General features: G+C 33.7%; 2 pseudogenes; one reads left to right on the top strand and one right to left on the bottom strand.

Annotated features, from left to right (window-relative positions):
* Positions 1–8,537: 8,537 nt before the first annotated feature.
* On the bottom strand, positions 8,538–9,597 carry LOC115961178 (annotated as a pseudogene).
* Positions 9,598–13,768: 4,171 nt separating this feature from the next.
* Positions 13,769–16,820, top strand: LOC115961177 (annotated as a pseudogene).
* The last annotated feature ends 481 nt before the right edge of the window (positions 16,821–17,301 follow it).

Raw genomic sequence — 17,301 nt, 5'->3', positions numbered from 1 at the left:
GGAAGCTGACTTGCGAAAGTACTCGCGAAATTTTTCGCGGATAAGCCTTACTCGCGAGTTACTCGCGAAATAGTCGCGAAACTCTCTGTACAAAGTTGAAAAACATGAGATTTGGACCATTTAACTCCTAGTTAAGCTTACATATGAAATAGGTCACGAAAACACCCAGAAAACATGTTTTTCACACAACAACTTGAAAAACTTTGAAAAACATAGGTGATACAAATCACTTCCAAAAGCAAACAAAAAGAACAAAAAAAATCTTTTTGGTTTGATCCACATATGATTGAGCACACACACATCACATTTAAACATGTACAACCATACAAATGAAATAGGCATTCATTGAACATTAAACTTGTGTGTTGTGTGTGTGGATCAAGTGTGGAATAGTCCTTAAACTAGAGTGAAGTTTCAATGATCAATTCAATCAAGTCATACACAACTAGTACTAAATCAAGTGGTCTATCTCGATTATAGAAATGAACATATATGACCTCCCACAAAAATGATTACAAAATCTTTGAAGCTTTACATTTGGCTTCTTTACAAACCATAACATTTGATCATTTTTGAACAATACATCTCATTTTGAGATTGGTGCTTGAAATTTTTGATATTTCAATATTGAGAATAAGCCTTTGGCTTTTTGAGCACCATACATTTCAATACAAAAGCCGCTTTCCCTTTTTCCTAGTCAAGTACTAGTATGTGTGACAGGCTTTTGCAGCTCATTATCTCTTTTCATTTTGAGATTTACATTTGGTGAGCTTTTTTGCAAAAACATAAAAATAAAGTGGGAAGAAATATAGGTACAAGTCTATGCAAATATCAAGACCATCAAGACTATTGACCAATCATTCATGACAAGTTTGAAGATTTATTTACAACAATCACACATAGTTTTCAAGATTTCTCCCACAAAGATATATGTGCATACATAATAAGCTAAGCTCGTAAATGTACTACGTCATTAGTACAAAGGTACTAGGCCAAACTCACATGTGAAATGTGCACAAACATATACGATCAAACTTTTTAAAATTTTCACTTTTTATGTGGTTTTGGTTTTTTTACTCACACAAAACAAAAGCAATAAAGTAAGATCAAAAACAAAAGCAATGCATACAAATAAATGCAAAATGCACAAATGCATGATAGTGAAGCATCTAATGCATGAAGAGTCCTACAACGATCGAAAGAATTAGATCAAGGACCAAAAGAGCAAAAGCTCAACCATAGGAACCCTTCCTCATCCAAACGGAATGATTGTTTGGAATGAGTGTCTCAAAAGAAGTGAGACAAGGGTTGGAAGAATGAGAACCAGAGTTAAGGAGTTAAGAGCATTAAACATTTTCTTTAACAACATGCTATTTTCACTCAAAACCGGTTTATTCTTTTTAGCACAACTTTCGAAAAGCTCAAGTTTATCTTTTCTTTTAATTCTTTTAAGAGCTTGAAACTTAGAGCAATGAGGTCTAAGATGACCAAAGACACCGCAATAATGACAAACAATATGTTTAGGTCCACTAGGCCTTTTGGGAAGGGATCTAGCAACATGAGTTTGTTCTCTCTTTAACTTATGACATTGAGGTCTTCTATGACCAATCATACTACAATGGTGGCAAATAGGAACAAACTTAAATCCACTCAATTCCCTAGGATTGGACCTAAACAGAAGCTTAGGCTTAAGAGCCTTTCTCTCCACTTTTTGGTTTCTTTTGTGTGGAGGAATGTACACCGATTTGTCCTTTGAGATAGAACACATAATAGGCACAAAATCGGGTACCACAACATGATTACAATCGATATTTTCATCATTTTTATCAACAAGTTCAGCAATCAAACACTTGGCATGCATCTTAAGAGATTCATTTTCACATTAAAGATCATCAACAGGTTTGTTAGACAAAACAAATTTAGCATCCAAGTCCATATTCAGACATTCAAAATCTTTCAGCTTTTCAAGAGAATTTTTAGCAAGCTTCTTATATTTTTCAACCAATTTATTGGATTCATTGAGCTTAGCAATCAAATCATCATTTTCACAACAAAACTTGCTCAAATTCTTATGAAACTTCTTAGCTCCTTTCTTCAAGAGTTTGTCAACAACACCCATAAATTCAAATAACATGTCATCACAATTATGAGGATTAACACTCATAGAGGAATTTTCATAAACACATGGCATGTTACAATCAACAATATTCATAGAAGCATATAAAGTATTATCCATGGCAAAACACACAAGGGGTCAAGGATCACACTTAGGTAATGAAACCAAAACAAGTGTACCCGCTTTGATACCAATTGAAAGCTCAAAATGTGTGAGAACACAAGAGCTTGTTTAGACCCCCAATTCAAATTACGGCTTGATTGATTTTACACTAACTTAATACTAAGTGCGAAATAGTGTAAACACAAGCATACAAACACGAGAGCTACTCTAATCCATATTTAAAGCAACACAGCAGTAAATTGAAATGAACAAGAGTAGGGAAGAGAGATGCAAACACAAATAACACTGAGAAGTGTTATCAAAGAGGAAACCGAAGAACTCGGCGAAAAACCTCTCTGCTGCCCTCTAAGTGGAAATCGATCCACTAGACAATCAGTTGGGATATATGGGTAAGCAAGAGACCCTCCAAGCCTAATCTACCCTCTGTACTTAAGCCCTCCAAGCTCCTACTCCAACAAGGCTTCTTGGAACCGTGTCTTATCTAGCTCTCCGAATCCCTCAACAAGCTCCATGTTGCATCCGCCAACCTTGGCATCTTCCAATGCTTCCCAACAACACCAAAAACACTCACTACACTCTGAAAAGGTGTGGATTGTGTTTGAGTACAAATCTCCTCTCAAGATATGATAATGGGAGAGGGAAGGAGAAAAGGCTACAATGAATTCTCACTAAGGATGAGTAACTCTCTCTCTAAAAGATGGGTGTGTGTTGTAGAAAACCTATCTAAGGTTTTTTTCTCTAAATAGCCTCTCTTACATTTGTGGGTAATGAGGGTATATATAGTATAGGTGAAGGGTAAGGAATTCACACATAAAAATCCTCCAGGCAGAATGTTTCTCGACTGTCTCGCGGGAAGGCCTTACCCGTAAGACACTCACAAAAACGACAGCCTGGCATGACTTTTCAGCTTCCAGTCATGTGCTCCTCACATGCTCTTTCGTGGCTTAGCTTCTCGCAAGCTTCTCGCGAAATCCACTGATTCTTCATTTAAGCTTGAGTCTTCACCAACTTAATACTAAACTCATTACAATAAAATCTCACAAAATACAAGGAATAAAATTAGAGCAATTACAACACTTTTTGTCATGGAATAAAGCCAAAATAAAATATAGTTGTAAATCACAACTTTAGAAATTACTCCTAAGTTTTATTAGAGCACTAACATTTGGGGGTTGTAAAAACTCCCAGTTGCAATTTTACAACCCAAAAGCATAAAAACCCCATTACATCCAGGTAGGCATACTCAAATTGTTTTTTTTTTTTTTTTTTTGGTAAACTGGAATAACATTAAACTAAGAAGAAAGATCAGCCAAGGCTGTACACGGTCTTGGGTGATAAACTCCCAACATATCAGCATTCAAAAGAGATAAAAGAGTGGGAGGAGGGGTTACAAAAAATATCTCCACATCACAGCTAGCAGAACCCATACGAGCTAGGGCATCCGCACAACAATTAGCCTCCCTGAAGCAGTGCACGATCTGAACCTGAGGCAGTTGCAGCAGCAAGTCCCTACAATCATCCACAAGAATAGAGAAGTCTCCATTAGTGCAAGCATTATTTGAAATTAAAGACAATACTCAAATTGTTTTGTAACCATGTTACAGTAGGTTCTTATAAATGAGAAAACTCGTATAGAAATAGTAAAGGCCTGTGATAGCCTTATAGTTGCTCAAGTAATAAGAGATTCTTTAGTAGTAACACAATCGATTCTTAGAAAATATATTCTATTACCTTCATTGATAATAGCTAAAAATACTCTTCGTATACTATTATTTTTGGAGCATTGGATTCTCACCAATGTTTGCGTTACTCAAGCCGACATTCTCGCTTCCACTTCATCCATAGCTGCTTTTGCGGGTGCTTCCCTCTAAGGCAGAATGCTCCCCTACCAATGCCTTTTTACATCCCACAACTTCGACGAAAATGGACGCACCACTAGTTCCATACAGATTACTTCTCAATACAATTTCTTTCAAATTCATTAAAATTTAATGTACTGATTCTTGAATACCTATTATGGTAGAATATTCATGTGGTATTTTCTCAGATTTTTCAAGTGTGATACATGTTCCTTCTATTTCTCCGAGCAAAGCTCTTCACACTGCAATGCCTATTGTATCGGCTTGACCTTTCATAAGTGGAGACAGAATGAAACGTCCATAATAGAGACTATTACTATCTTCTCTTGATTCAACACACTTCCACTGCAGTGTCCGAGTCGATACTATTACTTTCTCTCAAACCATGGTAATCTTATTATTTGATCAAATCATTAAATTATTTATTTCTCTTGAAATTATTTCAATGTTTTGTTTATTTTTACACACGCCTTTTTTTAAAGAATTCTTTAATATAAAAACATTCTCTCTTTCTCCTATTATTTGAGTTAGATTTTATATTATATTATTTTATTGTATAGTTATATTATTTTAATAAGTTGTATGTAAAAATAAAAACTAGGATGTAGTGTATATTGTAAAGTGAATTGGTATAATAGATAAAGTAGGTTTTTAGATGGTAAAATATCAAATTTTATCAATGCTTTTTTTTTTTTAAAGAAACAAACACACACACACACACACACAAAGGGGAGAGAGAAATGGGTTCTAGCACAAAGACACCCCACAACTCCATGTTAGAACTCATTTCCCTCTCCCCTGTGTGTGTTTGTTTGTTTCTTTAAAAGAAAAGCATTGATAAAAGTTGATATTTTACCATCTAAAAACCTACTTTATCTATTATATCAATTCACTTTAAAACTCATCCAAATACAAAACAATAGAAATGGAACTTTTTGTGAACAGTCATGAGAGGAAAGAGAGTATAATAAAAAAACAATAAAAATTTTACAATTTGTGAACAGTATCCTTCCAAATTTGGAATGATACTGTGCACCCATGCTAAAATTTTAGAATTTGAAATATCAGATGAGGGGGCTTTTTTGGTGTGCCAAATGCCAAATACTTGGCATTGGCACACCTGATGCTAGTGTTTCTAGTGATAAAAAATGCTAGTAACGACTAAGAACAAATTAATTGCACATGTAGCAGTAAGGAAGAAATGTGAAGGCAAATGCAACCGAATTCTCTTCCAAAATCTTCTCAAAAAAAAGAAAAGAAAAGAATTCTCTCCCAAAATTTGTAAAATAAAATATTTATGTGTGTAGCATTCTTTAAAATGGTGCTTTAAAAACATTATTTTATTTTATATTATTGTAGTACATAACTTAATACGCTAACTTGACTGAAATTTAAGTTAAATTAATCCTGTTTTTTAAGAATAATTTTAATATTTGAAATTGTATTCTCAAAATGTAATTTTTTTTTAAAGAAAATTATACGTTTCCAAATAGTATTAATTTAATAATTATTAATAAAAAATTATTTTGCAGAATTCTATGAAGCATTTGTTAAGTTCTAGAATGCACATGGTACATATCCTCCCAAATTCCCAATGGTGGGCAAAATTTGCTCAACAAAATCTTTTCAGAAAAATATTAGATAAATAGCATGCGGTTGAAAGTATTTAATATGTTGGACTGTTTTTGGAACTCAAGTTTGTCAAACTCGAGTTCCAACCCAAAACACCTGACATGGATTTAAAAAAAAAAAAAAAAAAAAAAAAAAAAAAAAAAAAACACGTGGAACTCAAGTTTAGTAAACTCAAGTTCCATTGAAAAAAAAAAACAACAGAACTTGTGTTTCCTACACTCGAGTTCCATCTGGGTTATTTTTTTTAAAAGCATGGAACTCAAGTTTACTAAATTCGAGTTCCACATGATTTTTTTTTTTATATAATTTAATTCCATGTCAGGTGTTATCCAAGAGTAAATCGAGTTTGGAAAACTCGATTTTGGGTTGGAACTCGAGTTTGACAAACTCAAATTCCAAAAACAATCCAACTTACTAAATAAGTTCAAACATGTGTTAGTCACCAAATATTTTTTCCAAAAATGTACTATTTACCAAATTTTGCCCCCAACGGTGTATTCCATGTTTGAAGTTTTTTTTTTTTTTTTTTTTTTTTTTGAAATTGATCATTAGTACATAGCAGGGACGGAGCCACTACCTGACTTTGGGGGGAACTTGTATATATATATATATATATATATATTATAACTACAAACTTTTCTAAATTAGTATATGCATTGTTACTAATTTTAGCAATTTTGTTCTATAAAATTATACTTTACCCCCTTAATAATATTATTGATTCTTTTAAGAGTAATATTATAACTACAAACTTTTCTACAATATTCTTACAAATTGTTTAGGTAGCAAATTCTTATTGGTTTGCATTTGGACCCATCACTTATATTAGTTTTTTCCTTACCAATAACAAGTAACCACATTATAAATTTGTAAAAAAGTTTGTAACCCTAGCATTTTTCTCCATTTGAAGACCATAAAAAAAATCTATAGATCTAAAATCTAAAACAAACTATACAAGCCCAAAAAGATAGCCTAATAACAAAAATTATCAATAATAAAGTTTAAAAAAAATTAAGCTCAATTAAACAATTTTACCCAAATTAAGCCTAATCAACCAATTTGTCCTTTCCCAGTAGTAGACGCACGTATCAAAGACATATACACAAAAAAACTCAACGATTAACTCAAAGTAGGACAAATGATCTCTACAAATTGTAAAGATGACAAGAAGTTTCAATTGAGAGTTGATTGAAGGAGATATGGTCCTTAGTAGGGTTGTCCAAATCAACCGCACACCTACCCAACCCGCCCCACTCGCTCGCACCCGACCTGGAACCACCCGATTCGACAGCTCTAGCGATTGGACTTGGGTCCTGACTCCAAAAACCTGATGCCAGCGGGTCGGGTTTCGGATCTCTTCCTCTAAAACCTGTGAAACCTAACTTGCCTGAAGACCATTAAAATCCGGCCATTTTTCCCAAATTCTGGCCACTATTTCACTTAAATCCGTCGATTTCTGGCACAATAAACATCGAATCTGGCCGAACCGGTGATTTCTCATCATGATTTGGCAGAAATCTCACCGGATCTGATGAAATCTCATCGGATCTTAGATGGATTTGGCAAGATCTCGCCGCGTTTCGGTGGATTTTGGTGAATATCGAGTTCACCCGAAACTGACGACCTCCCGCTAGCAACCCGAACCGACGAATCCGTTACTGTAACAGGTCGGTTGTGGGTTGAAAAACAGCCCACCCGATCTTGTACGGGTCGGTTGCGGGTTGGACAAAAACCCAACTTGCCCGACCCATGGACGGGCTTAATCCTTAGTCACAGCAATGATAAAAAGGAAAAATCCTATCTTATAAGCAATCATGTAGTGACTAATTAAGTTAAGTACATACCCAAAAGACCGATTGATTAGAAAGGACCACTGGGGAAGAATGATTATTTGCTGAGTAACAAAATCTGCACTGACCACTTCGTCAAATGTCAAGTTCAATCTCCTTTTTTTTCTTTTTTCTTTTTTTCTTTTTTTTGCTGAATTTTGTCAAGTTCAATCAATTTTATACCAGCCCTTTTCCAAGCTGAATTTGTTGACTATTTAAAAAGTTTCTATTAGTATGATAAAGTCGGCACAGTGCTATTCCACTAATGTCGAACTACAAATATTTGGATTTCAAAGAAGATAGAAAGTATAGGAAAGAAGATTTATGTTCTAGTTGACCAAGACTAGTAAATGTTCAAAAACAAGACATAAAATCCGGCATCTAATTCGCACTAAAAACCAAAACAAAATGGTAGGAAAACACGTAACTAAGAGTAGGACAAATGATCTGTGTAAACTACACAGATTAAAAGAAGTTTCCCTAGCTAGTTGACTAAAGAAGATTATGTAGGAGGCTGGGCAGCCACTAATTATTTATGAATTGATTTATTTATTTATAATAATATGATTTTTTTTTTTTTTGAGAGGATATAATAGCATGAATTGATTGTTTAACCATGCATATGAATACTAAATATATAAATAGGAGAAAAGCAATTTGTACAACTGGGCTATTGCCACTCCAATATATATATTGCCCGGTTTTTCAGCATTGTTTGGTAACTTAATCTAAATCAAATACACATTCACAATTATAAAGTTATAAATTTATTTCCTCTTAAAAAGACTTTCAAAAGTAAATATATACCACGTACTAAGTAAAAAAATAAAATAAAATAAAATTGTTGTAGGTAAGGATAGCTATCATAAACAAAGGGACCAACTATATGTTACACAAATATATGAAGTATCTTTAAGCTATAAAATATGTGAAGACTAATTGCCCCAATTATGTGGTAGTGTTAACTTTCCCTTGCATTTAAAGTTGGGTTGATTGACTTGATTCACCTGACTGAAATGATAAACAAGTTGGACTTAAATTGTCTCCTACATCTCTTATTGGCCTCTCTAGTGACGATAGAAAAGGCTTGGGAGGCATTTGTAAGCATTCAACTTCTTATTCAAACATTTCTACGACTTTGTTCATTGAAGGACAATCACTAGGTTTCATCTGTATGCACCATATTGCAACTATGATCATCTTCTTAACTATTTTCTTCTCCTCCACCGTGGCATCTTCCATTTCTATGTCCTTTCCGTCAGTAATTTGGTCATAGAACCAAGTTAGAAAGTAAATTTGGCTTGAATGGTTAGCAAATGCATCCACATTCTTTCTTCTGCCTGCCATCTCCATCAATAACATGCCGAAACTATAAACTTTAGCTTTATAAGAGATGCCTCCAATATTTTTATAGAACAACTCTGGAGCTATATATCCTAATGCTCCTCTTGCAGTAGTCAACAACATTATGCTATCATTCGTTGGATAAAATTTTGCAAACCCAAAATTAGAAACTTTAGGGATGAAGTTCTCATCAAGAAGAATGTTACAAGGCTTAATATAAAAAATATGGAATTTGCATGGCACATCCTTGATGTAGATATTCAATCCCATGAGCCACTCCAAATGAAATCTTATATGTTTTTTCAATACTTAAGTGGATAGTTCCTTTTCGTGAAAAAATGCATTTTTCAAGACAACCATTAGGCATGAATTCATATATAAGGGGACATTTCAGTCGCTCAGCACAAAAGCCAATGAGTTGCACTACATTCATGTGGTGAATCCTTCCAATTGTTGCAACTTCATGGATAAATTCTTGCCCGTTAGCCTTGGGGTTACCCAACATCTTTATTGCTACAAGAGGACCACTTTTAAGTTTTCCTCTATATACAGAGCCATAACCTCCTTTACCCAATTTGTCCTTGAAATCTTTGGACATCTTCCTAATTTCTGAGTACGAGTACCTAATTGGCATAAGTTTAATTTGGCTTGGCAAAAATTCTTCAACAGCATCATACATTGATAAATGTCTTTTACGTCACTTATATATCAAAAAAGGCCACTACTTACATATCAAAATATAAATGATTAAGTAGCAGTAGAGCCGGAGGCTAGAGCCACTATAAACAGCCAGCAACAAAGCCATTCAATTGTTATCACACAATAGTTCATACCTTAGGTCCTCACAGGTTTGTGGATCATTCTTCAATCGAAACGGGTAGCTTATGTTGTGGATATTGCCATATGAAGAAGGGGCACAATAATGATTAACCTCAACAGTAGCACTTTAAGTTTCATTGAAAAGTACTACAAGAGCAATAAAGGCCGTGAGTCCTGGACTCAACGTTAAGCCTCTTGCCATTGAGGTAGGTTGAGAGGATTTTTTCCGATTGTACTTACATAAACATACATAATAAATTGTGAGAGACCGCGCCCTCGGCCCCTTTTTTTGGGTGTTGGGCCAAACCCACGTGAATGGGTAGAGTCATGTTATTACCTCTCAAAATGGAGGTTTGACTAATTATATTTTTCTCTTTTGATTAAGGGTTTTACAATGGAGTCGCTACTTATTTAATTATTGGAATAAATAAGAAAACCAAAATTGAAAAATTCCTCATTTTATTAATTTGAAATTGAATTTACAATGATCATAGCAAATTAAATGACTTTGGTCCTAGATACAATCTAAGATAAAATATATGGCTTTGTTTCCTAGTTACAATCTAGAAATTGAAAATTATAAGGATAAACATTGATCTATCAACCCTTGATCTAAGCTCGGAGGCTATGTTACAAGGTGGGAAGGTGTTAGGCACCCACCTTACCCGGTGAAACCGGTCTTCTAAACTATGATGACCAACATTCATATCACATCATCCAATATTTTATCAATCAATTTGCATGTTGAATTTAATGTGTGTGCATGTGATAAATCCTAATTCAATTTATTAAGCATTTCAATTTAATCAAAAAATAAATTCTAGTGAATGTGTATGGATGGTGATATCCTAGATTCAAGGATTTGAAAGAATTATGAAACGAACATGTTTTTCATATTTTTAAAGTGGATTTAAGATTAAAACTAGTGTTATGCATGAATATGTGATGAACAACCAAGAACATGTGAAGAACACATAAGAACATTTAAGAACATTCAAACATATTCAAGGGAATTTAAATAATTACTATCATGCTTTAATCTTAAATTCTCATCATGGCAACATAAAAAACCAGTTAGGGAAATGGATTATACCTTCATGCAAGATCCATACGGTGGAGGAGGAGACTCTTAGTGGAGGTCCTAAGGATGGAGGAAAAGAAGAGTTAGGAGAGGGAGAGTGAGTCTCACTCAATACCTTGAGTCTCAAGAAGACCAAGATATGACAAAACTACTTTAATTCACTAGAACTCAAGAGAGGAGAAGAGATGAGGTTTTAGTGTCCTGGAATGGAGGAGAGGGAGGGTTTATATAGTAGTGGTGGAGAAAATACGAATGGAATGTCATTTAATAAGGGTTGACAAAAAATCATGAACCTAGACCTTATTTTAGCCTTTAGAGAAATCGGGTGCATTAAATTCAAAGAATGGTGGGAGTGAGAAGCAAGCAAATTTTGGTTTTCCCGTAGCTACTGTAATAGCCTATAGAGCCAACTTCAAAAAATCATATCTTACTCAATTATGATTGGAATTGTCTTGTTCTTGTACTTAAATTGAAGAACCAGATGTCTAGTTTCTGGGAAAATTAACCTTATTCACAGATTCAAAATATTCTGAGATATATCAATGAAATGGTGAGTAGAGGTCATTTGTTAGAAAATAATTTCAGCACAATTAACATTAATAGGTCCCAAATTAGCTCCTAACATTAATAGGCTCCAATCACTCCCATTTCAAACTTCATTAGTTCCAAATTTACCATAATTAAAAGATAATTACACAAATTACTCATTGAATAATTAATAAGTGCTTATAGGGTGGTGTAAGGGACAAATGCCGAGATTCAAATTTTCAAGAGGAAACTTCACATATATATACACTTAGATTAGGGTATAGTAGAGTTTTTATCTTGTATAAAAAAATAAAAAAATAAATACTTCTTTCTGTGGTATCGAGCTGATAATATCTTCAACAAGAAAATAAAAATTAGACTTTCCACTAAAAGAAGATAAAGCACAATAATTTGACAGTTATTAAGGGTTTTTTTTTTTTTTTTTTGTTGTGTATGTGTAGCTATAAGAAAGGCATTTTCTTGCAAAATTTTGTAAAATAATATCTTTCTAATATGTATTTTTAAATTAACTATAACCCACCTCAAAGTACTTTTGGTAATTAATTAAATATTTCAAAAGCTATTTCAAGGTAAAATAACTCGTTTTGCCCCCTAAATTAGGGTAAAACCTTAAAAGACCTTATTCCATGGTAATAAGAGGCTCATTGACAACATGGACAACTTTGATGTGGGTGCTATGCAGGATGTTCTATGCACCTTCATACCCAATTAAAGCCATGACTCATGAGTTAGCAAACATAGCTTCTATGAAGGCATAAAGTTGTGGTTCCCTTCCACACAAACTTGAAAACGACTTTTGCAAGTAGTATCATCCCCATATTTATTGCTTTCTCACTAGAAAATCAATGACAAATACAACTTTTTGTCTCAACACATTAAAATAAAAGACCCGATTCATAAGTACCCTTAGAACATTTGCGAATAGGCCAATTTAGGAAAGTTTAAATGCCACTTTAATGGAAAAATATAAAAAGTTGTAAAAAAAAAAGTTAGTTGATTGTTTGTTTTCTCATAAAAAGTTTTTTAAAAATATTTCCTAAACAAATATCCACATTCATTAACTTTTTCCTAAATTAAATGGCTCTCTACTGTCATACCACGTAAGAAAAGTTGATTGAATTCTTCATTCGTCAACCACATGTTAGGATTGTAAGGAAACATGATTCATGAGTCATGAGTCAACAAATAACTTCCAAGAAGCCGTATTTCAGTACAAATTTGAATACTGACTTTTTTAGGTAGAGTCAACCCTATCTTTGTTACTTGCACCTTCATATCCAATTGACGTCATTACTCATGAGTCAAGAAATAACTTCCAAGAAGTTGAGTTTCTATACAAATTTGAATAGAGACTTTTGCAAGCAAAGTCATCCCTATCTTTGTTGCATGCACCTTCATATCCATTTGAAGTCATGAGTGAACAAATAGCTTCCAAGAAGTTGCGTTTTTGTAAAAATTTGAATACTGAATTTTGCTAGTAGAGTCATCTCTATCTTTGTTGCATGCACCTTCATATCCAATTGAAGCCATGAATCAACAAATAGCTTCCTAGAAGCTTTGTTTCTGTTCAAATTTGAATACCAACTTTTGCTAGTAGAGTCATTCCTATCTTTGTTGCTTTCTCACTGAAACATCAATGAAAAATACAGTTGTCCCAACACATTAAATTAACATAATAATAATAATAATAATAATAATAATAATAATAATAATAATAATAATAATAATTGCTCAATGGAAAGTTCAACACATTAAATAAAATTAAAGTTTAGTATGGTCATACCGCGTAAGAAAATTTGATCAAAGGTGCATTTGTATAAACTGTTGCAAAACGGTATTTTGGGTTTAAAATGAACATTTGTTAAAAAGGTTATGAGAAGTTTATGTTTCAAAACTTGCTTTTAAACTCCAAAATGCCTAATCAAATGGGCCCCAAATCCTTTGTTCGTTAACCGGAGGAATGTCATGAAACAACTAGCTCAAATTAATGCGTGATTGGCAATTTTTTTTTATGTATTAAATAAATCAAGAAGAAAGTGAACTAGATGTGCCCAATCACTACTCTTTTTCTGTCCTAAAGGCCATCAGACTTACAAAATCAGTACATCGGACTTATAAAAAGTAGCCCATGAGAATATTGTGAGCAATGAGATTTTACCAGTACAAAAAGAAAACACAATACAAATGAAATAACTTTCAGATGAAAAAAAGTCATATATACGCGTGAGAAAATTTTAGAGGATAACAGCCCTTATTGAATCAGTGAATCCAAGTAAAAGTCTATAAATTTTCACCCACCCAAATAATACGTGGTTGCTTAGGAATAGGTGATTATTCCATAATAATCCATATAGTCTCCATCTAAGTTAGTCTTAGACAATCTGGGGAGTGTGAGAAGCCTTTCCAGACCACAGATATGGATATATCCCTTAGAACAGTTATCCCAACCTTAATGTTGTTTGTGCTTTTCATCGTAGACCTTGGAGAAGGCCACAATAGTTGTCCCGAATTACAGTGTGGAGACGGCCCACCCATCCGATTTCCTTTCCGACTCAAAGACAGGCAGCCAGACGGCCCAGACCAGCAGTGTGGCTATCCTGGCTTTGATCTCTACTGCTCTCATAATAATGATACTGTGCTTGAGCTGCCTACTTCAGTTAAAGTCTTTGTTAAAAACATTGATTACAAATCTCAGTTAATTGAAGTAACTGACTCAGATAATTGCTTTCCACGGAAAATTTTGGGACTCAATTTATCTTCCCTTCCTTTCCAATACACAAATCCTCTTTCTAACTATTCCCTTTTCAGTTGTACGCCAGATACAGTATCTTCTTCTACTCGGATCCCTTGTCTTAGTAGCTTTTCAACCCCAGTTTATGCTTTTCCTTCGGATTATGACATCGACAACTTTCCCATATTATCATGTACAACAGTACAAAGATGTATAGCGTTTCATCAGTTCCTGATGATATATGGAATTCTCCTTTTCTTGAATTGACATGGTCCGAACCGGTTAAGTGCGGACACTGAAAGGAAAGGCAAGAAATGTAGATTTCAGAATAATAGCACTGATTTGAAAACTGAGTGCTTCCCCAACAAAGACAAAGGTATTGTATTATTTCTACCCAATTTCCACTTCTATAATCATATAAGTTCTGTTTCATGCCAACATATATTGATTTTATTTTTATCAAAGCTTAGTTTATAAGTGCTCTGTAACGGTAATTTCCTGTAACCAGTCATGAAATTGATTTTTTTTTTTTTAACCAAGGGAACATTATTTTATAAGATCTAGGCTTGTAGGGTCTGTATCCATTCTTAAAGTAATATTTTTTCCTTCCATTCAAAAAAGCATTATTTTAGAAGTGGGCTTGTGTGAGAAGAAAAATTATTAGGTATTTTTAGAGTAGAGTGTAGAGCGAGTTAGTGCTTCATTATTTTACATAAATTATGGATTTTACGTAATATATATATTTTTTTCAACCAAGGGAACATTATTTTAGAACTAGGCTTGTAGATTCTGTATCCATTCTTAAAGTAATATTTTTCCTTCCATTCAAAAGAACATTATTTTAGAAGTGGGATTTTGTTAGAAGAAAAATTATTAGGTATCTTTAGAGTACAATGTAGAGTGAGTTAGTGCTTCATTCTTTTACATAAATTATGAATTTTATCATGAATTTAATTAGTAGGCCTCACTATTACATGATAGAAGAGAGTTTAAATTGTACTTCTGTAGTACTAAATAATTACGCATGTCTCAAAAGCCCTTGAATAGGCGAGTAGCTCATTAGTTGAAACTAAACCTTACAATATCAATATAAAATTTACCTAAAAAGTTTAGTACAAGTGTGGTAATTGATTAATTCAGGAAAACTCATTGCTTATCACATTAAAAAAGGACACAAATTTTGAATGCAACACTAGCTTGCTAATAAGAGTAATTATTCAACATCTTAGGAGTACAATGACTTCATACTTCCTCATAACCTAATAACTTATTCTACTAACTAAAGTCACGGTGGAATCCACTATTTATGTTAGAGAAGGGACTATCACGTTTATGACCACCTGAATTGCCTATATATTGTTCAGCTAATAGTGATCAACTTTTACACAATTATGTTTTGTTTATTGATAAGTATAATTAGAAGCTGATCACGTTAAAATATTTTACAGGTAGATCAAGAGAAATAGCATTGACCACTGGTGAGTTGTTCATTGGCCCTTTGAAAATTCAGTGTAAATTACTTTTTTTTTCTTTCTTGACACATGAATATTTAACATGCAAGTTCCATCTTGGGGACATTTTTTTGGGTACTAGTAGTCTATGCACTCTATCGTGTCTATCGCTATGACAAAACAGAAAATGAAAATCAAGCTAGGATTGAAATGTTTTTGGAGGATTACAAAGCTCTCAAGCCCACAGGGTACTCATATAACGATGTTAAAAGAATTACAAATCAATTTACTGAGAAGTTAGGACAAGGAGCCTATGGAACAGTGTTCAAAGGAAAGTTTTCAAATGAAATACATGTAGCTATGAAGATCCTAATTAAACAGTTCCAAGGGCAATGGGGAAGAATTCATAAATGAAGTGGGAACAATGGGTAGAATCCACCATGTTAATGTGGTTCGCTTGGTTGGCTTCTGTGCTGATGGATTTAGAAGAGCTCTAGTTTATGAGTTCTTACCAAATGATTCACTAGAGAAGTTCATTTCCTCAGTAGATTCTAATTGTTTCCTTGGTTGGGAAAAGCTACAAAACATTGCTCTCGGCATAGCAAAAGGAATTGAATATCTTCACCAAGAATGTGATCAACGAATCCTCCATTTTGATATTAAACCTCATAATATTTTGCTAGACCAAAATTTCAATCCAAAAATTTCTGAATTTGGTCTAGCCAAAATGTGTGCAAAGGATCAAAGTGCAGTGTCTATGACCACAGCTAGGGGGACCATGGGTTACATTGTGTGCAAAGGATCAAAGTGCAGTGTCTATGACCACAGCTAGGGGGACCATGGGTTACATTGCACCCGAAGTGTTCTCTAGGTACTTTGGGAGCGTGTCTTACAAATCAGATGTTTACAGTTTTGGAATATTGTTGCTTGAAATGGTTGGAGGTAGGAAAAATGTTGATGTAATTGTGGAGAACACAAGCCGAATATATTTCCCTGAATGGATCTACAATTTGTTAGAGAAAAAAGAAGACCTTCGAGTCTATGTTAAGGATAATGGAGATGCTAAAATTGCAAAGAAACTTGCAATTGTGGGACTCTGGTGCATCTAGTGGCACCCAGTGGATCGTCCTTCTATGAAAGTTGTGGTCCAAATGTTGGAAGGAGAAGGAGATAAGTTAACCATGCCTCCTAATCCCTTTGCGTCTACAGGCCCTACAAGAATCAATTTAAGTATGCCTACAAGGCATCTAAACCAAGAGTTAGAAGTTATCCTAGAATCAGAGTAAGAGTCCTGGACAATCATAAAAGTTGCAATCATTTTTTACTCAAGGATTGAAATTATTAATCTTGTGAACATTGTAGGGACTTCAAGTTTTCTTATATCAGGTTTAAGCAAAATGATACATATAAAAATGTATTGTTTAATTCCTATTGGGGTAGTAAAGATAATACAGTTATTTTTGTTGTTGTTTATAAATGTTTTTATATTTGTTTTTATAAAATTTCATAGTTTCGTAGAATAAGGCTTTATTTCCTTATTTTAGATAAGTTTTAAGAGAATTTGAGTCAAACTTGAGCCCCTTATAAGATTTGTTTAAGAATATATTTTTGCTAAATTTTTATTTTTATCTTAATTCGGTGCTTAACCTGAATGAAGTTTCCCGAACTAGGACTTCCTTGGTGCTTTCCAATATAAATTGGTGGTTGTGGCCCTACGGCATTTATACTCTTCTTTAAATAAATAAATAAAATTCAAAGATTATTAGT

Source organism: Quercus lobata, chromosome 9 (genome assembly GCF_001633185.2).
Source record: "Quercus lobata isolate SW786 chromosome 9, ValleyOak3.0 Primary Assembly, whole genome shotgun sequence".
NCBI classification, from domain to species: Eukaryota; Viridiplantae; Streptophyta; class Magnoliopsida; order Fagales; family Fagaceae; genus Quercus; species Quercus lobata.
This window is presented reverse-complemented; position numbering and strand designations above follow the sequence as displayed.